General features: G+C 47.4%; 1 protein-coding gene across 2 annotated transcripts in view; it reads left to right on the top strand.

The window, feature by feature from the left end:
* Positions 1 to 24,839, top strand: part of PSMD8 (proteasome 26S subunit, non-ATPase 8) — a 486,583-nt gene that overhangs the window by 361,423 nt on the left and 100,321 nt on the right. The gene's annotated exons all lie outside the window — the stretch shown is intronic.

Here is a 24,839-nt window from a genome sequence, read left to right as displayed (position 1 = left end):
TTAGAATTTTTATCCACACTATTTCACGAAGGAGCCTCTACTTCTACGATAAGGGTGCAGTTAGCGGCCATATCGAACTTCCATATAGGTGAAGGGGACTCTTCAGTTATGTCTCACAGGCTTTGTAAGGCTTTCATGAAGGGTACCTTTCACCTTCGGCCACCCATCCGCAAGCTGGTTTCTCCATGGAATTTGAATTCGATGTTGTCTCAGCTTATGCTACCACCATTTGAACCAGCATCAACCTGCTCAATTAAGTACTTGTCATGGAAGACCCTCTTCCTCATTGCTGTTACCTCAGCTCGTAGGATTTCAGAGCTACAGGCATTGTCAGTCAGGCCACCATACATGATTTTTCACCCAGACAGAGTTTCCCTGCGTACAAATCCGTCATTTCTCCCGAAGGTATGCTCTGTCCTTAACATTAACCAATCTATTGAACTTCCCCACATTTTTCAAAAACCATGCAAACAAATTTTAATACATGTTACACAAGTTGGATGTACATAGACAACTGAGATTTTATCTGGACAGAACAAAAGGTTACAGAAAATCGGATCAGCTGTTCCTGTCGTTCGCAGATAATAAGGGCATGGCAGTAACCAAGAGGACATTATCCAAATGGCTTTCTGACTGTATAAATTTTGTTTATTCTGCTTCAAAGCAACCACTTCCATTCAAGCCTAAGGCTCAGTTTACAAGGGCCGTTTCTTCTACTTCTGCCCATGCCGCTCTTCTTCCGTTGGATACTATTTGTGCGGCGGCTACATGGGCAAAACCTGTTTGTCACTCACTACAAAGTAGACCGGTCCTCCAAGGACAGAGCGTCTTTTGGTTCCACTGTACTCAGGAACGTTCTTCCATAAGTCGCCCAGGGTAACGGAGCTAGGGACGCTACCCGTGTGTAAGAACAAATGGCGAGATCGATCAATTTCACATAAAGAAGTTATGTTCTTACCATAACGTTCCATGTGAATTGTTCATCTCACCTTTGTTCTTGCATCCCCTCCCGCCATCCCCCACCACGTTCTGGAAGAACGGGTATGACTAGTGTCTGGTTGGGTTTTTTCTAGGCTGTCTTCTCTACATAATCTTCGGCAACTTGTCTATTGGCTAGTTGCCTATCTGTAGTTGGTTCTAGTAGTATTCAGCCTCAAGTGTGTGTGATTGCGTGAGAGTTAGACGCAGTGATTAGTACTGCTTTCTGGTTCTTGCAAACTAGATCTGAGGGATGGTACAGGAGGATCATGGGATATGGACTGTGCCTCGAGCTTTCTCTTAGATGCAGAGCTTGTGAAGCGGCCGACTCGGAGCCAAGGATAGGCTCCGAACCCGTGTATAAGAACAAAGGCAAGATGAACAATTCACATAGAACATTATGGTAAGAACATAACTTCTTTTTTTCTCTCTTTTCTCTCCCTTTCCTTGCCCTTATAACTGATCGAAAAAACTTTAGTTTTTAAAAAGTGTACTTCTTGTGGGTGGAAGATTCCTCTATCTGATGCCCACAGGGAGTCCATGTACTGCTTGAGGCCTAAACATTTGGAAGCCCTTGCGATATTTATAGGGCTTTTCATCCTTGGGCTCTGGGGGATAGGAGGAGCAAACTGATTTTAAAAGGTTTACTTGCTCCACCTTAGAAATGCTTTCTACATCAGGGGCTCAACCCCCCCTAAAAAGCCCAGGGAGTCCAAAAGACTTTCTCCCTCGCAATCTTTCTCTGAGGTGTTGGCTCCTACAGTTTCAGTGCCAGGGTCAACGTTGCCTACATATGCAAGGAGGTCTCTGACTCGTTCCCCTTGGAGTTCCTCCAGACTCCCATCCACCACTTTTTCTGGGTCTTCACAAACTCTGACCTCCAAGGATGTCGGTAAGCTCATGAGACAGTTTCTCGAGAGACAGATCCAGATGGGGCTTGTCTGCTCTGTCCGCATCTGGATCCGTGAGGGTTTACCCATTCCAACCGACAACTCCTCCTCCGATTCGACCCTTGGTTTTTGAGTTGTCACTTCTGTTGTGTCCCAATGCCAGAGCCGATAGAGATCTCCTCTTCACCTCTGACTTTCTCACTGACCTGCTCTGCTGCAGAAGCTTTGGTTCTGAGCATGTCTCTGACTCCCAATCTTTCAGAGCTGTCTCTTCTCCTTTGTGCCTCGGCCTTTGACATCACTGCTCCATCTCCCTTCTCAGAGCTGGAGACCCATATTTATGGGAGGTGAGTGGTCCAGTGGCCTTTGTCCCGGTGGGACAGCTCCAGGTGGTTCACAGCCCTTCGGCATTCGAGGTCATGGAGAGGGTTCTCTCCATTCCTAGGAGATCCTCTGCACTTATCTCTGTGCAACCTCCACCTCATACTGAACTTGTGTATGAGGTCTCTGAGCTGCTGCGTTGACAGCTGGTCCAGGAAAGCCTCCACACCCTTTCTTCAGTGGATACCCAGGCTTCTTCTGACACCTCCCCAGAGTGCCCCTCCAAGGAGGTCCCTTGGAAGAGATCATGCAGAAGGAGGCACATGGATTCTCCCACAGAATCTATTGCTATGGATGCTGATTTCAAGGAAGATGAAGGGTCCCCCAAATCACCACCCAACGAGATCTCCTTTGGAGACTTTCTTGAAATCCTTCGCCAAAGGGGTGGTTGATCTGCCCAGAAAACCCTTCCCCATAGGAATCGATACTGTGCGAGGCTTTCAGATCCAGCACATCTACTACCTGGGTGTCCATCCTAGCTGACCCACTCATCCAGCTGGTGTTGTCGAGGGCTTGGAAGGAACTGGATAAAGTGGACCCTATCCTCAAATGTGCAGATGAGATTTTGAGTGAATTGGGTTGATAAATCTTTGTGGACCAAAGGAATCCCCATAGATGCTGTGGTTTTGGAAGAATGAGCCAGCTCATTCTTCCAAAACCACAGCATCTGTGGGGAGAATGAGCCAGCTCATTCTCCCCATAGATGCTGTGGTTTTGGAAGAATGAGCTGGCTCAGAAAAACCCCACTGCCCCGCCCCTCCCCCGAATAGAGAATCCTTGGGGTTGGACAGATTTGCCAAGAGAGTCTGCACCTCTTCTACCTTTGTGCTTATAGCATTGAACAATTTGTTATATTTTACCCAGCTACAAAGGGACTTAGTCAAGAACTTTCTAGCTCAGTCCCAGGGGTTCATGTCTACCGAGGAACGGGACTCCTTTTCCTCTGGGCTGGCCACCCTGCAGTCTTTAGCCAATGCGTCCATGAGGCTAATCTCTCACGCTGCAGAGGGTACCTTAGGGGTGGCCGGTTCCAGCATTGCCATATGGCGCCATGCCTGGATAAGGCTGTGCAGTTTTGCGGAGCCTTTCAAACAGTCCTTTATTAATGCCCCCTTTGATGGCTCCACCTTGTTTGGGCCCATGGCGCATGACACTTTCCCAGTGCGAGAAGGACAGTAAGACCTTGTCAGTCTGTTTTTCTACTCCACAGTGCACCTTCTGCAGGAACCAGCGTGGAAGTAAGAAGACGTGGTTTCGGAAGTCACAGGGTCCTTCCCAGGACACTTAAGGAGACTTTTCTCCCTGAGGCAGAGGGGGATATAGTCAGAACGGGAGATGCTGCCCATGCGGTCGAGGGGGTCCACAAAATCCGGGGTCATGGGAAACCTCCCAGGAAAAGCCTTTCCAGCAATCCTGAACTGTTGGAAGCAGTCAGGGGACATTTCACCTTGCACCCAGAAGACTGGAAGGCCATCATAAATGACAAATGGGTGCTACCATATTCAGAGGATACTTCATTCCCTTTTCCGAAACTCCCAAATGAAAACTTTGCCTCCCTGTTGTTCCACCCAATCAGAGGGAGGGTGTGGCTCCGGAAATAAAAAGGTTACTGCAAACAAAATCATCCAAAAGGGCCCCCCCCCCCCATAAAATCATATCGGACATTTACTCCAGATTCTTTTTAGTACCCGAAAACAGGGGACTTGTGACCTATCCTGTATCTGACCTCTCTGAACAAGCCGGTGAAACACACGAAGTTCAGAATGGTCAAGATTCAATCCATGTTACCTCTCCTGAAGATGGGCGATTGGATGTGCTCTGTAGATCTCAAGGATGCGTACTAGCATGTCAAAACGGACAGGTGCTCCAGGCATTTTTTGTGTTTCAGGCTGGGAATTGGTCACTACTAGTTCAGGGTGCTTCCGTTTGGTTTCACAACAGCCCCCAAGATGTTCACCAGATGTTTGGCAGTAGTTGCAGCTCAACTCCGATAGCAAGGTTGTCAGATATTTCCATATCTGAACAACTGGCTGCTGACCTTCAGGCCAGGGATTACTTTCTTAGGTTGCCCCAACCCTGGGGATAACCATCAACATACAGAAGTCACAGTTGAGCCTGGTACAAGCCATAGATTTCATAGGGGCCCGCCTAGACACAAGGACATCCTATGCTTATCTCACGATGGACAGGGTAGAAAACTTGAAATTTCACATCAGATAAATTCTGGCCATTCCAAAACCCCCACCCTCTCTAGTTCTCAGGGCATTAGGCTCTATGGTGGCAACCCACATTTTCACATGCAGATATTACAATGGACCTTAGTGGCTCAATGGTCACTGCTCAGAAATCCTTTGAATCTTCCCATCAGTCTCGTGTGTGCAAGGAGTCCCTGCTTTGGTGGCTTCATTCCACAGAAGTTACTCAAGGATGCCCATTCATTCTTCCTTCCCCAAATGCCACGTTGGCCACGGATGCCTCACAGATGTTCATCGTGCATACAGCTGCAGTCATAACAGATGGGTTTTCTTGCCGTCAGGCAGGTCCTCGATCGGCCGAATTCCAAAGTCTAGGCCCGGCATCGGATGTCGTCGCTTCTTCCCTGACGTCAGTGCGACAGGGGTATAAAAGAACCAGCCAACGCCATTTTCTTTAGTCTTTCTTGCCGCGCGGTGCCCGAAGCAGAAGCAGTTCGCAAGTGCCGGTCGGCCAGCTCCTGAGATTACGAATATTATTCAACCGAAGTCTTCTTGAAAGCTAAGTACCCCGTTGGGGAAACTTTTCTTGCCTCAGACCGATGTCAGACAAAGTTAATAATTGCATTTCATGTGGGAAGCAAATGCCGCATAAGGATTTCCATTCCCTCTGCATTCCTTGCTTAGGCCCAGACCACGACTTCTCGGCCTGTCGTTTTTGTGCTACATTCAACAGACGCATTATTAAGCGTTGGGCGGAGTTCGCCCAAAATTATTTTGGCAAAAAGTTTAATTACAATATGTCGTCGGATGTTCCGACTCCAGTTTTGAGTAAAAGACGCAAAGATAAGGACCGACATACGAGTTCCGCAACTTCTATTGACACCACGTTAAAGCCGACTACTGGTGCTCTGGTTCTCAGCGAGGCACCTACACAGCCCCTGACTACCGATGACACTTCATTAGCGGTGTCTTCTGTGCCCGAGGTCGCAGGCTCTTCGGCCCACACCCCGACTACAGATACCGAAGCCACTTTTGGCAGGGAAACTCAGAGTTTAGACAGGCCCGCCACCTCTCAGGGTGTCTTCAGGCCTTCTTCTTTTTCCATTAAGGCTTTCACTAAATCTAAGGCAGCCATGTATTCTAAAAGACAAGCTCCACAGGGCCCCTCTCAAGGCCCCTTGCCTAAAAAGCAGATGCTCAAAATGGCTGAGGATTTGATTACTCTTATCAGGGGTTCCCAACCCCCCTCGGACAAAAGGCCCAGAGTGGAGGAAGAATACCCTTCCTCGGACCATGCCTCCATTACTTCAGAACATTCTGAAGACCAGGAACATTCATACTCCCCTTTTGAAGTTTCTGATGCAGAGGAGTCCATTCCCTCTGTCTCCCCCCTGAGGACTACTCTTTTGGGGAAACCTTGCATACCTTGAGGGAACACTTCCACTGGGAAGGCCAAGATTACTCGGACTCCAAGAAAAGGCTCAGGGATTTCCTCTTGCTCCCTCAGCACAGGCCTCTGGCTATCCCTCCTGTCTTGGACATACTAGATGATGTGTATTCAGAGGCCAGCCTTAACCCAGATTCTTTACCTCCAGCTCCAGTCAAGCCTGACAGGTATTACCGGGTTCCTGATTCACACCAATTCCTATATAATAGCCATGCGGCTGATCCAGAAACCATTTCACAGGGTCCCAAGGGAATTAAGGCCTCCACTGCCAAAAATCCATTACCTTCAGAGAGACATTCCAGAGCTTTAGAAAAGTGGGGGGGAAAGGTATACACCTCGGCCACCTTAACCATGAGGGCATTAAACTGTCAGTTCCATATGTTAAAGTATCAACAGTTTTTGTTATCTCAGTTGAAAAGTAAAATGTCACAACCTGAACAACCAGACTTGAAGGAGTTGCAGGATTTGTTGCATAGTGCAGAGTAAGTGGGTAAACATACCTTGCAATGTGGTTTTGATGCTCATGTAGAGCTGCTGTTACAGGATATGTTATACCTAGACATGCTTGGCTTAAAGAGCAAACCTTACCAGATCATGTCAAAGCTAAACTGCTAGATGCACCTCTTCAAAAAGATGTATTGTTTGGTGTTAAAGCTGAGGAGGTGTTAAAGAAAATGGAGGAAAAGGCAAAATCAATGCAAACTGAAAGATTTCCTACAGGTACAACCTCCACGTTTCAGTAGAAATTGGCCTTCAAAAAATTGGTCCTTTCCAGCCACGGACAGACCTCAGAGGTAGATACAGGCGCCCAAGAGGTAGAGGGCAATCTCAAGGATCATTTAGAGGCACACAATGGCAAGCACCTACACCAAGAGGAGGTGAGGACAGTTCACAGCCATTCGGAAAGCAGAATCAATGACTTTCCCCTTTGCATGCCAAGCAAGGCTCAATTGGCAGCACCTTTAGGCAGAAAATTGGCGTTATTTTCGAAAAATTGGCATATTGTCACAAGACAAATGGATCCTGGACATTATAGACAGAGGCTACAGATTCCACTTTCACACCCTTCCAAAAATGAGAGGCATGCCAAACCTGCCACACAATCAAAGGGCAGAGGCATAAAAACAAATTTCAGATCTCATGGACATAAAAGCTATTCAAGAGGTACCTGCACAAGAACAGGGTCAAGGTTTTTATTCCAGACTATTCCTGGTACCAAGGAAGGGCAAAGATTGGAGACCTATTTTGGACCTATCCATCCTAAACACATATGTACTCGTACCAAAATTCAAGATGCTCACATTACAGCAGCTTCTTCTCATGCTGGGCAAGGAGTCTTGGCTGGTAACGTTGGACCTCAAGGAGGCATACCTGCATGTCCCAATCAGACAAGATTGCAGAAGATACCTCAGATTTCTTGCAGGTTCAACCCATTATCAATTCTCTGCATTGCCCTTTGGCTTATCTACTGCGCCCAGAATGTTCACAAAATGCCTGGCATCAGTAATTGCCTTCTGCAGACTTCAAGGGATACAAGTATACCCACATTTGGACGACTGCCTGATCCAAGCGGACAGCAAACACATACTTCTGAAACACATGGCGTTTTTAATAATGTTGTTGAATTCTCTGAGATACACAGTCAACAAAAAGAAATCAAGACTAATATCCTCTCAAACAATAATTTTCCTGGGTACCAGCTTGAATACAAACACCCAGATGGCCTACCTCACGCCAGAGAAACAAGGGCAACTAACTCGTTACTTCAGAAGACTGGCAACTTTCACCAGGCTGACTGCAAGGAAAATCCTGCAGGCTCTGGGATTCATGGCATCTTGCATCCTACTAATCCCATGTGCAAAGCTGCATATGAGGAAACTTCAATGGTACCTAAAAAACTTATGGTCTCAACACAGCCACAGTTTGGAAACAATTATACCACTGATTCCATGTCTTCAAAAGGAATTTCTGTGGTGGGCTCAAGCATGCCAAAGAAACATAGGTCTCCCATTCTGCAAGCCTCAAGCAAATCAAGTCATCACAACAGACGCCTCGGACTACGCCTGGGGGGTGCACATGACAGATCGGTGCATTCAGGGGAAATGGTCCCAAAAAGAAAAGCACCTACACATCAATCAAAAGGAAATGCTAGCAGTAATAAATGCTGTTATGGCTTTCAAAGACCTACTGCATCCAGGCCAGCTATTGATAAGGACAGACAACACCACAGTGATGTGGTACATAAACAAACAAGGAGGAACCCATTCATACCCCCTATGCAGGCTAGCCATGTCTCTTTGGAACATGGCTCTGGAATTACAAATCCAACTTCAAGCACAGTTCCTGCCAGGAAAGGAAAACATGCTGGCAGACAACCTAAGCAGAAATATGACAGATCCACACGAATGGAAGTTGCATCCTCAAGTTTTTACAAAGATAATTCAAGCATGGGGGAAGGCCAGACATAGATCTCTTTGCCACCCACAGAAATTACCAATTGGCAAAATTCTGCTCAAGGATCTTTCATCCACAGGCCTGGAAAGTGGACGCACTCTTTCAGTTGGACAACAATGACAGTTTGTCTTTCCACCTCTTCCTCTGCTGCCCAAAGTTCTATTGAAAGCCAGAGCAGACAGACCAAAGATGATTCTCATTGCTCCAGACTGGCCAAGACAACACTGGTACCCACTCCTGAGGAGCCTGGCGCATTCCCCACCACGGATCCTTCCTCTAATGCCTCTTCTACTGACTCAGCACAACTTCAAAACTCTTCACAGTCAGCTGTAAACTCTCAATCTAGCCGAATGGAGGATTCCTTAAATTCACAACAGACCCTTCTCTTCAAGGAGGTGCAGGATGTCATTTTGGAGGCCAGAAGGCCTTCTACTAGAAAAGCCTACTCCGCAAAATGGAAACGGTTTTGTGCCTGGAATCAGAAAAAGGGTCAGAATCCTGAAATACTGAATTTACCTCAAATATTACAGTACCTAGCTGAGATGCTAAACAGTGGACTTTCATTCTCCTCCATCAAAATCCATGCCTCAGCCATTTCTGCAGAATACAACACTCATCCTCCTTTATTCTCTCACCCTCTCTTAAGACAGTTCCTCAGAGGGGCTAAGAATATAAAACCCCCAAGGAAGCAACCAGTACCTGCTTGGGACCTCAATTTCATTCTAGAAAAACTGACCCTGCCTCCTTTTGAGCCAGCTGCTTCAACAGAACTGCAATATTTGTCATGGAAAACAGCCTTCCTTCTGGCTGTCACCTCAGCACGCAGGGTTTCGGAACTACAAGCCCTCATGGCTGTGCAGCCTTTCATCATTTTCCATCAGGACAGAGTTTTCTTACTGCTACATTCTCACATTCACAGACAGTCCTTATTATTTGGACAGAACAAAGCCTTTCAGAAAATCAGAGCAACTCTTTGTGTCCTATGCTACAGGTGCTCAAGGGAAGCCTATTTCCAAACAGACAGTCTCAAAATGGATAGCCCACTGCATTTGCTTTTGTTACTCTCTTCATGGTAAAACTGTACTACAGGCATCAGATCTCACTCCACAATGGCCACAGCTACCTCTGCAGCTTTCCTCAGGGGGGTTCCTACCAAGGATATTTTGGACGCAACCACTTGGAGTTCTGTACATACCTTCTCCAAGCACTATCACCTACCATTATACTCCAAATCTAGAGTGGGCTTTGCCACTGCAGTCTTGCAGGGCATCCTTGCTCCTCCTAGTTCCACTTAGTGCCTACCACCCTTTTTTTTTTTTTTTTTTTTTTAGCTTTGGTATTCTACCCATCTGTTATGACTGCAGCTGTATGCACGATGAACATAGTACAGTTTTGTACCTACCATAAATGTAGATGTTCGAGTGCTAATACAGCTGCAGTCCAGGTTTCCCTCCCTTCCCCTCTTGGGACAGGCCTAATGGCTAACACCTCCTCATACAACATGATTGGGGTATTCTTTCATGGTGTATTTGCTTGCAACTACTGTTTTTTGATTTTATTGCATTGCATTATTACATAAATTTATGTTTTGCCTTCCTTCTGGGGGCACCTGACATCTGGGGCAAGAAAAACTGAAGAAAATGGCGTCTGCTGGTTCTTTTATACCCCTGCCGCACTGAAGTCAGGGAAGAAGCGACGACATCCGATGCCGGACCTAGACTTTGGAATTCGGCCGACCGAGGACCCGCCTGACGGCAGGAAAACCCATCTGTTATGACTGCAGCTGTATTAGCACTCGAACATCTACATTTATGGTAGGTACAAAACTGTACTTTAAGGGGGGGGCATTGTCTGGGCTGGACAGTCCAATGCATGTGGACACCCCAGAAGACCAAGTAACAACTACTAAAAGCAGAGAAAGAAATTTCAAATCCACCATAGCTTTCTCTGTTTTTAGTAGTTGTTACTTCGGTCAGAAGAGTGTCTGACCTCCAAGCCCTTTTAGCAAAATTTTCATATTTGATTTTCCACAAGGACAGAATGACCCTAAACCTTTTTTACCCAGGGTGGCTAAGGAGAGTAACATTAATCAGTCTTCTGTTTTTTTTTCCTGATTATCAAAGTTAGGGGGAATACAGTGAATTGAAGTGGACATCAGATAAAGAAGTGATGATGTCCTTCTATTCTCATGTTGCTGTATTCTTACTGTGGGATCCTCCACGTCAGGTGACCTGAACATCGGCTCCTGTGCATAAGCCCAAGCCTGGTTGCTACTAATGCATGGGACATCACACACACGACTATAAACCAGGGGCCTTAAATGTGACGTCTTCATGCACAGACTTCAGAACTTTTCTGTCGCAGTCGAACGTCAGATCAGTAGCTTCACTCCACTTCTTCAAGACATCTAACTGATCTGAACCGGCACCTTCGGGGACTACCCTTGAGGAAGCCACTTCCGAAGTACCGGTAGGCATGTACTGTGAGGTTATTCTGATGGTGGGTACTGCCGAGGTCAAGAGGGAACCAGGCTCCACCAGACGACCATCCGCGATCCAGGATTCCGAATCCTTACCCATAGGCCAAATACCTGAAACTAGGCCCTCAGCTACTACCATATCAACTCCTTTAAAAAAGAAACAAGACTAAGCATTTGTCTGCTCCTTCTGAGGAACAACCAAACTGACAGTCTTTTTCACAGTCCTTGCTGCAGACCTTCATGGCCCTTAGGCTTTCAGCTTCCACAGCATCCACATTGCCTGTGCTAATCCCCAGGCTTGCCTCAGCTACCTCTTGCCCTCCTACCCTCTCTCAGGAGGAAGAGGCCTCCTCCTCCTTTGCTGAGTTAGTTACTCATCCCAAATAGCTTCTCCCTTGGACTACTACTCCCCAGATGAGAATTCCATTGAGGGAGACCCCCCCCCCTGCAAGGACAATTACATTTGAAGAAACTATTACTAAAATGAGGGAGTACTTTAAATGGGATACAGCTCAGATGACTGAAAAATAAAAAAGGTATTTTGAGCTGCTCCACGTTAAATCACCCTTCCCCGTCAGCCATTCTATCATACGTTGTTGCATTTCCATCAGCCTCAATAAATCCTGATTTTAACCTCCTGCTCCCAAGAGACCTGACCATTTTTATAAGGTCCCTGATGAGCACAAATTTCTTGTAAATCCCCCTTTGGCGGACCCTGCAGTGATATCAGTGGCCCCTGACAAGCAGTCCAGACTCATCCCTTCTTCATCACTCTTGCCTTCAGACAAGGATAAGCAAGTTAATGGACAGGCTGGGAAAGAAGATATATATCCCTTCCACTCTAGCATTTAGAGAAGTTAGTTTCCAGAGCCACATGGTCAAATGTGTCCTAGATTTGGCATCACAGGTTTCATCCCTACTGTCCTCGATGTTCTCGTGTTTCACTGTTGCAGTCATCACATTTGGGTTATCTGCTTGCAGTAGCCCTCAGTCGGCCTGATTAACAAAGTCTTGGGTCCTGCGTCACTTGCTATCCCTTCTTCCGTGACGTCAGGGGTATAAAACCTGCAGCTGATGCCATTACATCAGTCTTTTTTGCTGGGCGGTGCCCAAAGTAGAAGCAGTTCACAATTGCCGGTCAGCCGACTCCTGAAATTTTCGTTTTCGAGTTTCAGTACCGAAGTCTTCAACTAAAAGCGAAGTACCCCATTGGGGAAACTTTTTCTTGCTCTAAACAGATGTCAGTTAAAGTAAATAATTGCATTACTTGTGAAAAACAAATACCTCATAAAGATTTTCATTCATACTGTATTCCTTGCCTAGGCCCTGACCACGACGTACCTTGCTGTCGGTTTTGTGCCTTATTTAAACCACGCACTATCAGTCGTCTGTATATTTTTGCTGCTAAATATTTTGGTGCTCGGTTCAATTATCCTGATATGTCTTCGGTAAGCCATCTGACTACAGACATTCCGAAAAAACCTCAAAGATAAAGACAGAGCCAGGCCGTCTAGGTCTAAAGCTGCCGACGGTGCTTCTCCTAAGCTAGTTCGCCAGTACTCAGTGAGGTGCTTTCACAGCCCCTGATACCCGCTACTTCAGATTTGCAGGCCTCTACTGAGACCCATTCGGAGTCCGGTATGCCGCGAGATGCTTCAACTGTGGGACCTACGGATGTCTCTACCTTGGATGGGTCCGGAGCCGTTGTGCAGGCACCTGCTTCTGAGGGTGTATTCAGGCCTACTGACTTGCATATTAAACCAACGCCGTCTTCTTCTTCAGGGCCTAAAACTCGAACCATGCCTAAGAAAACTAATGCCCGGACTGCATGATCAGGCCTCTATGCCTAAAAAACAAATTAGAATGGCTGAAGACCTTATTACTTTAATCAGGGGAAGCCAGCCTTCCCCCTCTACCTAGGACTGAGTTTGCTTATGATACTTCTGGCCAGGATTCTAAATTTTGTTTCCAGTGATGACCAGGATTTACCCTTATCTACTTATGAGGATTCTGATGCTGAGATCTCCATTCCCTCTGTTTCCCCCCAGAGGATTTCTCTTTTGGTGAAACCTTTGCATACTCTCAGGGAGCATTTTCGTCGGGAAAGTCAGGATTTTTCTGATTCTAAAAAGAGGCTTAGGGATTTCTTACTCCTGCCCCAGAACAGGCCTTTAGCCATACCTCCTCTACTAGACATTGTTGATGCCTTTTCGGAATCTAGCTTGGCCCTTGACTGTTTACCTCCTGCTCCCAGAAAACCTGATAGATGTTACAGGGTCCCTGACTCTCACAAGTTCCTTTTTAAAAATCCTACTGCGGATCCTGAGACCATTTCACAGGGACCCAAGGGTATTAAAGCTACTACTGCCAAAAATCCTACCCCCTCTGATAAGAGACTACAGGGCGCTGGATAGATGGGGTAAGAAGGTATCTGCAACTTTGGCCATTAGGGCCTTAAACTGCCAATTTCACATGTTAAAGTATCAGCAGCATGTTATTGGATTGCTTAAACAGAAAATGATGTTGATTCCTGATTGTGCTGAAAATAAGGATTTACAGGATTTACTGCATTCAGGTGAACAAGTTGGAAAACATACTTTGCAGTGTGGTTTTGATTCACTAGAGGCATCTTGCAGGGCTGCTGTAACTGGGTCTGTACTTAGAAGGCATGCTTGGCTTAAGGAGCAATCCTTGCCAGATCATGTTAAAGCGAACATACTGGATGCCCCCTTAAACCAGGGCTGCCTTTTTGGCAACAAGGCAGAAGAAGTTTTTAAAAATGGAGGAAAAAGCTAAAATTTTTTATAAGTACAACCTCCAAGGTTTAGTAGGCATTTGGCCTTCCAAAAATTGGTACTTTCCTGCCTCTTCCAGACCTTCTCAGTCCAAACCCAGATCCAGCAGAGCTCCCAGGCTTCAGTCCCAGGGTATGCACAAGACTAAGCAGCGGGGGGCCTCCACTTCCAAATCTGGGAGTAATAAAACTCCCCCCTTTGGTAAATTGTCTCAATGGCTTCTTTTTAAAACTTCCAAGCACTTCTCAATTGACTGCCCCTTGGGGGGGGGGGGTTGCTCTTCATGCCAAGAACTGGGAACTAATTACCCACAACAAATGGGTTATAAATCTAGTGTCCCAGGGATACAGATTTCACTTCACACGTTACCAACACCAAGCGGGTGGCCAGAGGCCCAAAAGCAAGTACTTTCTCTCTTAAGCATGGGGGTTATTCAGTTGATACCAGAAGAGGAAAAGGGACAAGGTTTCTACTCGAGACTTTTCCTGGTACCCAGAAAAGACAATTCATGGCGTCCTATCCTGGACTGGTCTACTCTAAACACCTTTTTGGTGATTCCAAAATTCAAGATGCTGACTCTTCCAACAGTTGCTCCCTATGCTAGGCAAAGACGCCTGGTTGGCAACACTATATTTAAAGGAAGCATACCTGTACATCCCAATCAGGGAATCTTGCAGAAGATACCTATGCTTCAAAGCAGGCTACATGCGCTATCAGTTCTCTGCACTGCCCTTTGGCTTATCTACTGCGCCCAAGGTATTCACAAAGTGCCTAGCTCCAGTTATTGCATTTTGCAGGCAAAGAAATATTCAAATGTACCCATACTGGACGATTGTCTAATTCAGACAGAAAGCCAGGACATACTTTTGAATCATCTGGCCTTTGTACAAAGGGTTCTAACCTGTCTGGGGTACACCATAAACAAAAAGTAATCTCACCTGGTACCCTGTCAACAAATTATTTTCCTGGGAGCAACCTTGAATACAACTTCCCAGATGGCTTTCCTCACGCCAGAGAAACAAATTAATTTGACAAACTACTTCAACTAGTGGCCACAAAAACCCTGCTATCTGCAAGGCAAATACTACAAGCCTTGGGGTTCATGGCCTCCTGCATTCTTCTAATTCCATATGCAAGACTGCATATGAGGAAACTACAGTGGTATCTAAAAAGCCTATGGTGTCAAGATTCTCAGGATCTATAAGCAAAGATTCCTATCATACCTTGCCTGTAGTTCCTTTGGCCACCAAAACAAGGGACTACCATTTACACTACCCCCTGCTGCCCAAACCCTAACAGACGCATCAGACTATGCATGGGGGGGCTTCTCACCTGGCAGGGAAGTGCAGTCAGGGAAAATGGAACCCAAGTCAAATGCACCTGCATATCAATCAGAAAGAAATGCTAGCTGTACAGAATGCTCTGGCAGCCTTCAAGGACCACATTCTTCCAGGACAATTAATGGTAAAGACGGATAACACCAATGTTATGTGGTACATAAACAAGCAGGGGGATCCACAATGCCATGGCTAGAGGGGGTAAGTATGTGTAACACAGCCCTGAGCTACCAAGTGCATCTACATGCTCAATTCCTGCCAGGAAAACTAAATACACTGGCAGACGAATTAAGCAGAAACCTCTTGGACCCACAAGAGTGGAAACTAGAACCAAGGATTTTCAACATGTTGACAAGCAAATGGGGGAGCCCAGATAATAGACCTGTTTACCTCCCCCCAGAACTATCAATTGGAGAAATTTTGCACAAGGATTCCCCACAAATAAGCTTGGAAAGTGGATGCTCTGTCCTTCAGCTGGAAAAACCTATCCGATTATGCCTTTCCTCCTGTGCCTCTGCTTTCCAAAGTACTACTAAAGATCAAACAAGACAAACTAAGGATGATTTTGATTGCATCAGACTGGCCACGCCAACACTGGTACCCCTTCTTGCGCAGTGTGTCACTGTTGGCCCCATAGCACCTGCCTCAAGACTCCTACGCTATTGTCTCAGCAGGAGAACCAGATTCTGCACCCTCAGCTTCAATCACTGAACCTAGCAGCCTGGCTAATTACCTAATCTCTCCTTTACCATCCCTCAGTAAATCAGTGATGGATATCTTTTTAGAAGTAAGGAGGCCTAGTACTAATAAACCTTATGCTGAAAAATGGAAAAGATTCTGTGCCTGGAACCGATCTCAAGGGATGAGCACAACAGTGCCCAATTTATCTCAGATTTTACAGTACTTAACTGAGATGGTTCACAAGGGCCTGTCTTTCTCCTCCATCAAAATTCATGCCTCAGCCATTTCAGCTCATAACACAGGACCTCCCCTCTTCTCTCATACACTGCTCAAGCAGTTCCACAGAGCGGCCAAAAATTTACGACCACCCAGGAGAGCTCCAACTCCAGCCTGTGACCTTAACTTTGTATAGGAGAAACTCACTCTTCCTCCTTTTGAGCCAGCTCCTACTGCAGACTTAAAATTCAGCTTTTCTTTTAGCTATCACTTCAGCAAGAAGGGTATCTGAATTACAGGCCCTTATGGCAGTGGAGCCTTTCATCATCTTTCATGTGGACAGGGTGTCCCTCAGGACCAATCCCTCCTTCATGCCCAAGGTGGTACCCAGTGTGGCCCTTAATCAGTCCATTCATTTGCCAACCTTCTTTCCTAATCCACAGAACAAAGGGGAACGGATACTGCACTCCTTAGATGTGCACAGACTACTTAGATTCTACTTGGACAGGACTAAACCTCAAAGGAAATCTGAACTGCTGGTGGCATTTGCTGCAGGGGCAGAGTGGAAGGCTATTTCGAAGCAAACCATTTCCAAATGGATAGGCCATTGTATTCATTTCTGTTACAAGCACCATGGAAAACCTCTCCCACAGGGGATCAGACCACACTCAACCAGGGCTGCATCTACCTCTACAGCCTTTCTCAGAGGCGTCTCTACCAGGGACATCCTAGAAGCTGCTACCTGGAGTTCTGTACATACTTTCACCAAGCATTACCATCTGCCAGTTTTCTCTAAATCCAGGGCTGGCTTTGCCACTGCAGTCTTGCAGGGCTTTTTAGCTGGTCCTAATGCTATCTGAATTCCTCCTCCCATCCTGAGCTTTGGGAATCTACCCAAATGTGATGACTGCAACAGTGAAACACGAAAAACATAGTACAGTTGTGTACACTTACCATAAATGTAGATGATCAAGTGTATTCACTGTTGCAGTCCTGGTTACCCACCCTCCAGCCCCCTTACTTCTTTTGGCTGTACCTCTACTCTCCTTTACTATGCTCAAATGCTTTTTGGTGTATTTGCTTTTTTGTTGGAGGTATAACCAAGTATATTTATAGATTTAATTGCTTCCCATTGGGGGGGGGGGCAAGAAAAACTGATGTTATGGTGTCTGCTGCATGTTTTTATATACCTGACGTCACGGAAGAAGGGACAGCAACCGATGCAGGACCCAAGACTTTGTTAATCAGGCCGACTGAGGGCTACTGCAAGCAGATAACCCAAATGTGATGACTGCAACAGTGAATACACTCTAACATCTACATTTATGGTAAGTGTACACAACTGTACTATACTTGACTCCCCAGACAAGTCACATATAGCATCCAGGCTCCCCCTGGCATCTTCCGGTAGCCAGACACTCAGTTAAGTGCAGCTGTGATGCAGCTAAGGCTTCTGCAAGATCTGCTGCTTCAGCTTCTGTTTTATGGAAATGTTCATTACTTAAAGTGCAGCCCTTGCCTGAAGACCTTAAAACAAAAATTTTGGATGTATCCTTGCATAATAAACTCCTGTTTGGCCAACAGTCTGCTGACCTGTTTAGAAGCCTCCAGAGGAAGAGTAAAGTACTCCAGGACCTGAAACACTTACTGGCCTCCCCATTGCCAAAGCTTTATAGGAATTATCTTGCAAAGACCTCCTTTGTGAGGAGAGCACCTGACCCAGCCACCTCTTTAACCTCTAGATGTAGAAAAGAGTCCAGGAAAACCTCCTCTAGGGCAGCCATCACTCAGCCCCCCCCCAAACAGACAGCCCTTTCAGGACAGGAATAGTAATGAGTGACTGCCTCAACCACCTTTCCCTCTCATCCTGCCTCTCTCACTGTCTTCCGCTCTGGAAATAAGTCACTTCAGACCGCTGGGTCCTGGCAGTAGTGGAGAAAGGATACTTCCTGTCTTGGCAGGAAAAAACAATGTTACTAGGCATCCCCCCCCCCCCCCAAAGAACCAACTACATCTATTCCCACACATTATTCAGAACCTTCTTGCTCAGGGAACCGTAGAATCTATTCCACCAGGCCAAGAAGGAAAAGGATTCTGCTCTAGGCTATTCCTGGCACCAAAAAAGGATGGCCCTTTGAGGCAGATCCTGGACTTAACCTTTCCTAAACCTCTTTCTGAAGGTCCCTTCCTTCATAATGCTTTTCCTTCAAAACCTGCTTCCACTATTGCCACCCAAAGCTTTCATGGCCACTTTAGACTTCATGGAGGCATTACCTCCACATCCCTATCCACCCAAACCACAGGAAGTATCTACGGTTTGCTGGACCCTGTTCACACTTTCAATTTACTGCCTTGCCTTTTGGTTTATCCACTGTGCCACAGGTCTTTACAAAGTGCCGAGCCCCAGCCATAACCTACTGCAGGACCAAGGGCATTCAAATCTAGATCTTCCTAGATGAAGTCCTCATCCGTGCAGAAGGGGAAGACCGAAGAAGACACACTCAGAAATCATCTGTTCTTCTCCATGTCACTGCTCCAGAGGTTAGGATTCACACTCAACCTCACAAAATCATCCCTCTCCCCAGCACAGGGCAAAACCTTCCTGGGTTGCAGGATAAGGACCGGCCTGGTGAAGGTCTTTCTCCTTCAGGACAAGGTAACCTCCCTGGTCAGCCACTTCCAGAACCTTCTCCTAATCAACCATCTGTCAGCTAGGCAATTCATCCACCTCCTTGGCCTAATAGCAGCCACCATCCCCCATGCTGCCACTAGCCAGGTTGCACATGAGGAAGTTACAGTGGTACCTGAAGAATGTGCGGTCTCAACACAGCGATCCACTGGACTTTCAGATACCCTTCCTTCCATGCCTAAAGACAGAATTGAAGTGGTGGATTCAGCAGGTGCAACTAAACCCAGCCTACTCCTGCAACCCACCATGACAACCCAACTAATGCACAAAGATGCTTCCGATCTAGGGTGCGGAGCAACCATGAATGGCCTCAAAATACAAGCCCTAGGGAAGCCATCCCTGCAGAAAAAGCACATCAACGTAAGGGAGATGACTATAGTCCACCTTGCCCTGCGGGCCTTTCTCTCGCTCATAAAGCCAGTCCCCTTGCAAATCTTCATGGATAATACCACTGTAATGTGGTACATCAACAGACTGGGGGGCAGGGGAGACCGGGTCTTACCTCCTCTGCAGGCTAGCAATGCAAGCTTGAAAGTTAGCCTCTCGGAACAACATTTCACAGCAGGCAGTCTACATCCTATCCCAGGACAACCTTCAGGTGGATACTCTCAGCAGATCATTCTCTCTGCTTCACGAGTGAATGTTGCACAGAGATGTATTCCTAGACACTGTCCACCAATGGGGCACACCTCAAGTAAATTTATTTGCCTCTTCCCAGAACAGACAACTGAAAACTTTCTGTGCAAAGAATCCCTCTTCACTAGCTTGGAGAGTGGACACCTTCACCATCTCGTGGAAAGGACTGATGTTCATCGTGTTACACTGCTGCAGTCATCACACTTGGGTTATCCTGCCGTCAGGCGGTCCCGCGGTCGGCCGGAATCCCAAAGTCCTGGTCCGGCTTCGGTTGTCGTCGCATCTTCCCTGACGTCAGTGCGACAAGGGTATAAAAGAGGCAGCCGATGCCATTTTCTTCAGTCTTTCTTGCCACGTGGTGCCCGAAGCAGAAGCAGTTCGCAAGTGCCGGTCGGCCAGCTCCTGAGATTTTCGAATCGAATTTCAGCCCGAAGTCTTCTCTAAAGCTAAGTACCCCATTGGGGAAACTTTTCTTGCCTCAGACCGATGTCAGACAAAGTTAATAATTGTATTGCTTGTGGGAAGCAAATACCTCATAAGGATTTTCATTCTTATTGTATTCCTTGCTTAGGCCCAGACCACGACGTCATTGGTTGTCGGTTTTGTGCTAGATTCAACAAACGTACAATTAAACGTCGGGCAGATTTCGCCCAACATTATTTTGGTAAAAAATTTAACTATAACATGTCAGAACAACCAACACCAGTAATGTTTAAAAAACGCAAGGAAAAGGATAGGCAGCCAAGGCCAAGACCAGATACCGAGGCCTCAGCAAGGCCTGCCGCCGGTTCTCTGGTTTTCAGCGAGCCGCCTACGCAGCCCCTGACTACCGCTGAGTCAGAAATATAGACTGCCTCCCACACCAAATCAGCTGGGCCCCAGAAGCCGATTCCTTTACAACCAACCGGTGCCAACCCTGATTGTGATCTGGAGATTGGGGACAGGCCTTCGGTTTCTGAAGGTGTTTTCAGACCGACAACCCTTACTATTAAGTCTTATGCTAAACTTAAGGCTCCCTTAAAAGTTAGAAAACTGGGTCTACAGACCCCTACACAGGCCCCTATGCCCAAGAAACAGGTGGCTGAGGATTTTGATTACTCTTATCAGGGGTTCCCAGCCCCCTCCTGACAAAAGGCCTAGATTGGAGGAAGATTATCTTTCCTCTGACCAAGCATCCATTTCATCAGCTTACTCGGAGGACCAGGATTATTCCTTCCCTCCTTATGAAGACTCAGATGCTGAGGACTTCATCCCCCCCCCCCCCAAGACTACTCCTTTGGGGAAACTTTACACACCATGAGGGAGCACTTCCACTGGGAAGGTCAAGATTACTCTTGACTCAAAGAAAAGGCTCCGTGAGTTTCTTCTTCTACCACAGCATAGACCCCTTGCAATTTTTCCAGTTTTAGACATTTTGGATGATATTTTCACCGAGTCTAGTCTAAACCCAGACTCTTTACCTCCTGCACCAGCTAAACCAGACAGGTATTACTGAGTTCCTGACTCTCATAAATTTTTATATAAAAGCCCTGTTGCAGACCCCGAAACCATCTCCCAGGGTCCCAAAGGGATTAAGGCCTCTACTACCACTAGGAATCCACTACCTTCTGAAAGCGATTCCAGGGCATTAGAAAGATGGGGGAAGAAAGTGTATACGTCCGCCACTTTAGCTATGAGGGCTTTAAACTGCCAATTTCACATGCTAAAATACCAACAGTACTTGATTACGCAGTTAAAACAGAAAATGACCCCTAAGGCTGACCAACCTGATTACAAAGAGATGCAGGATCTGTTGCATGCCGCAGAACAGGTGGGAAAGCGTACTTTGCAGTGTGGTTTTGATTCTTTGGAAGTCTCGTGTAGAGCAGCTGTCACAGGGTTTGTAATACGCAGGCATGCTTGGCTAAAAGAGCAAGCATTACCAGAACATGTTAAAGCAAAGTTATTGGATGGTCCATTGCAGAAAGATGTGTTATTTGGTGTCAAAGCAGAGGAAGTTTTAAAGAAAATGGAAGAAAAGGCAAAATCCATGCAGACAGTTAAAGAATTTTTACAGGTACAACCTCCTCGTTTCAGCAGAAACTGGCCAACAAAAATCTGGTCCTTTCCTGCATCAGACAGACCCCAAAGGGTACAGACGCCCAAGGGGCAGAGGTCAACCACAAAGTTCTTTCAGGTCTAGACAATGGCCTGCAACAACCCAGAGAGGTGGAGACGAAAGATCTCAACCCTTCAGGGAACAAACACAATGACTTCCCTCTACGTCTGCCAAGTATAAGGGCCCTGGCAGCACCCTTGGGAGGGAAACGGGCTCTTTTTCCACAGAATTGGCACATCATTACAAAGGACAAATGGGTTCTGGATATTATTACCCAAGGCTACAGATTCCACTTTCACACCTTACCAAGGATGAGAGAGAGGCATGCCAAATCTACCTCCAAACCAATGAGCAGAGGCTCAATCACAAATTACAGCTCTCATGGATATGAAAGCAATTCAAGAGGTACCTACAAAGGAGCAAGGTCAAGGTTTTTACTCAAGACTATTTCTAGTACCAAGAAAGCCTGGAGACCCATTTTAGACCTCTCAATTCTAAACACATACCTGGAGGTACCCAAATTCAAAATGCTCACACTTCAGCAGCTTCTTCCCATGCTGGGCAAGGAGTCTTGGCTGGTAACATTCGACCTCAGAGGCATACCTGCATGTCCCTATCAGACAAAATTGCAGAAGATACCTCAGATTCCTGGCAGGTACAACACATTATCAATTCTCTGCATTGCCCTGTGGCTTATCTACTGCGCCCAGAGTATTCACAAAATGCCTGGCATCAGTAATTGCATATTGCAGACAAAGAGGAATCCAAATTTACCCATATCTGGATGACTGCCTTATTCAAGCGGACAACAAGGATATTCTATTACAGCACCTGGCATTTGTAACAGAACTACTAAGTTGCCTAGGGTATACAGTAAACAAAAAGAAATCAAAACTAATACCCTAGCAAGGGATAATATTCCTGGGTGCCAGCTTAAATACAACAACCCAGATGGCTTACCTCAAGCCAGACAAACAAAAACAACTGACTCAATACTTCAAAAATTTGGCAACCTTTACCCAGCTCACTGCAAGGAAAATCCTGCAGGCATTGGGTTTCATGGCATCCTGCATTCAGCTAATCCCATATGCAAAGCTGCATATGAGGAAATTACAATGGTACCTGAAAAGTGTATGGACTCAACACAGTCACAGCCTGGAAACAGCCATACCTCTCATTCCCTGCCTTCAAAAAGAGTTCCTATGGTGGGCTCAAGCATGCCACCGAAACAAAGGTCTCCCTTTTGTCTTACCTCCAGCAAACCAGACAGTAACAACAGATCTGAAGTAGGTACTTCATTTGTCAGCAACCTTTGGGTCTTGGATCCGAGCCGGCAACTTATTTCATAGCTTAGAGATCCGAGCTCCTAGCTCCTCCCCTTACCCATAATCCCCTGCCAATCCTGAGTGACCTCAGATCTAGTTTGCCGCTCTTAGAGTAAGCTTCTAGATTGCTGAGCTCCTAGCGCTTTACAAATAAGTGATTCAGATTTTTTGTAAAATTCTATATATTTTATAGTTGAAGAGGTTGCGTGTGGTTAGGTTCCCCCTTTTGTTAGTTTACCTTTATTTTTAGTGTAATTTCCTCCCCTTCCTTCGCTGGTGCGTAGTGTGTGTGTGGGTTGTTGTGTGTTTGGGGCCTGGTGTGTGTGAGTTAGTTTTAAATTTTTATTTCAAACTGTCGGAGGCCCCAAAGCGTATTTTTTTCCAAATGCACCGAGTGTGGCCATAAGCTTTCACCAGCGGATGGCCACACTCGGTGTGTTCGGTGCCTTGGGGTTGAACACCTCTCCTCTGGGTGTTCGATCTGTGCGGTGTTCTACCCCAGGACACTGAAAGACCGTAGGTCGAAGCTGATCCTGGTGGGACTTTTGCCCCCAGATTCGGCTTTGGCCTCCGGTACTCCCGCGCCACTACCCCAGTCCTCGGTGGCGGCCACTCCTGCCCCCCTCCCACTGGCCAGGACTCAAACTCACCACAAAGGCGCCAGAGGAGAGGGAGGCCAGGAGGGAGAAAAGGAGGGAGAAGCACCACAAGCGGCGGGCCAAGGCCTCCACTTCGGCCACCCAGCTAAGCGGGCTTCTCCCTCCACGGCTTCCAGGTCCCCTCCTCCTCTGCTCCGATCCCCGTGCTTCTCTCCGGGACCCGAGGAGGAGGAGACCCGATCTCCGTCGAGGTCATCGAGGCGGCACTCCCGGCCCGCCTCTGTGGCCTCATCGAGATCTACCTATTGCCCTTCGGATGCGGACTTGGACCGGATGATGCGAAGGTTCATCCAGGCCCAGCTGCAGATGGGAGTGCTCATGCCTCCCCCCCCCCCCTTCAGGGGGGGAGCTCAACACCTTTTGTTGACCCGATAACTCCTTCTCTGACCCGCTTCCCGGGTTCGGAGTGCCCGGAGCCGGGCAGCGTTGTAGCCGAGGGTGGGTCAGCGCCGGCAGTACTGGGTACTTTGGATCCGACTCTGCCCTCGAGTCTCTCAGGTCCTTCCTTGTCGGATCCGAGCTCTCTGAGCCGTGGGCCGAGCTTCGGATCCGAGGGATTCAGTGTGCCTTCGGCTCCGTCCAGGTCGGAGCACACGGGTCCTTCGGATCCGATGGTCTCGGCGCCGGTTCCGATACCTCCATCGGATCCGAGTGGGAGTCGGCTTTCGGATCCCAGAGAGAGCGACTCCCCCTCGGCCTTTGATGCAGTGAAGAGGGCTCTGTTGAAGGCATCCGGACCCCCGGCCCTTGCTTCGGCTCCTCCCTGCACTACCTCTCTGCTGAGCCAGGCTTCCCTCACCCGGCCACTGGGACAGCCTGCTTCGATGTCTCGGGTTGTTCCCCTGGAACAGGACGTTGCTGGTGAAACCTCCTCGGACAGCCCCCCCCGAGGATGTGCCTCATAAGCAGAAGTGTAAGAGGAGACACGTGGACTCCCCCGAGTCCTTAACAGAAGACACGGACTTGGATGAAGGGGAAGGCTCCCCAAGGTCACCCCCCGAGGATGTCTCCTTCGGAGACATCATGGAAATGCTCAGGATTAGGGGGGGGGGTTTGCCCCCAAGGCTTCCTCCGAGTCAGTGTTCCTGGAGGCATTCGAAGCAGGCCCATCTACCTCTTGGGGGTCCCCTCCGGCCAACCCCCTGGTGGAACTTACCACCAGGGCGTGGAAGGAGCCGGACACTGTGGAGCCAGTTCCCAAATGCCCCGATAGAATTCTGAGCCCCCCTGCAGACAGATCCCACTGGAGCAAGGCCGCCCCCCGTAGATGCCATGTTGATGGCGGCAGCCACCAAGAGGGAATTAGCTCAGGAGAGCCCCTCGGTCCATCAACCGAGCAAAGAGTCCCACTCGATGGATCTCCTGGGGAAACGGGTTTTTTGTTCAGCGACCTTCTCAGTAAGGTCCCTGAACTACATGGCACACGTTATTAGGATGCAGCGAGATCTTATCAAAGAGTATGCTGCTCCCCCCACCCCGGAGTCCATGTCGGCGAGGACAAACAATTGTACTCCACTCGCATGGTCACTCTAAGATCTATGTCTAATACCTGTATGCGGCTGTTGTCCCATGCTACAGA

This window comes from Protopterus annectens, chromosome 1.part0, assembly GCF_019279795.1.
Source record: "Protopterus annectens isolate FY-2018-M chromosome 1.part0, PAN1.0, whole genome shotgun sequence".
Classification (NCBI taxonomy): Eukaryota; Metazoa; Chordata; order Ceratodontiformes; family Protopteridae; genus Protopterus; species Protopterus annectens.
The sequence above is the reverse complement of the archived record's forward strand: the minus strand, read 5'-3'. Positions and strand labels throughout refer to the sequence as shown.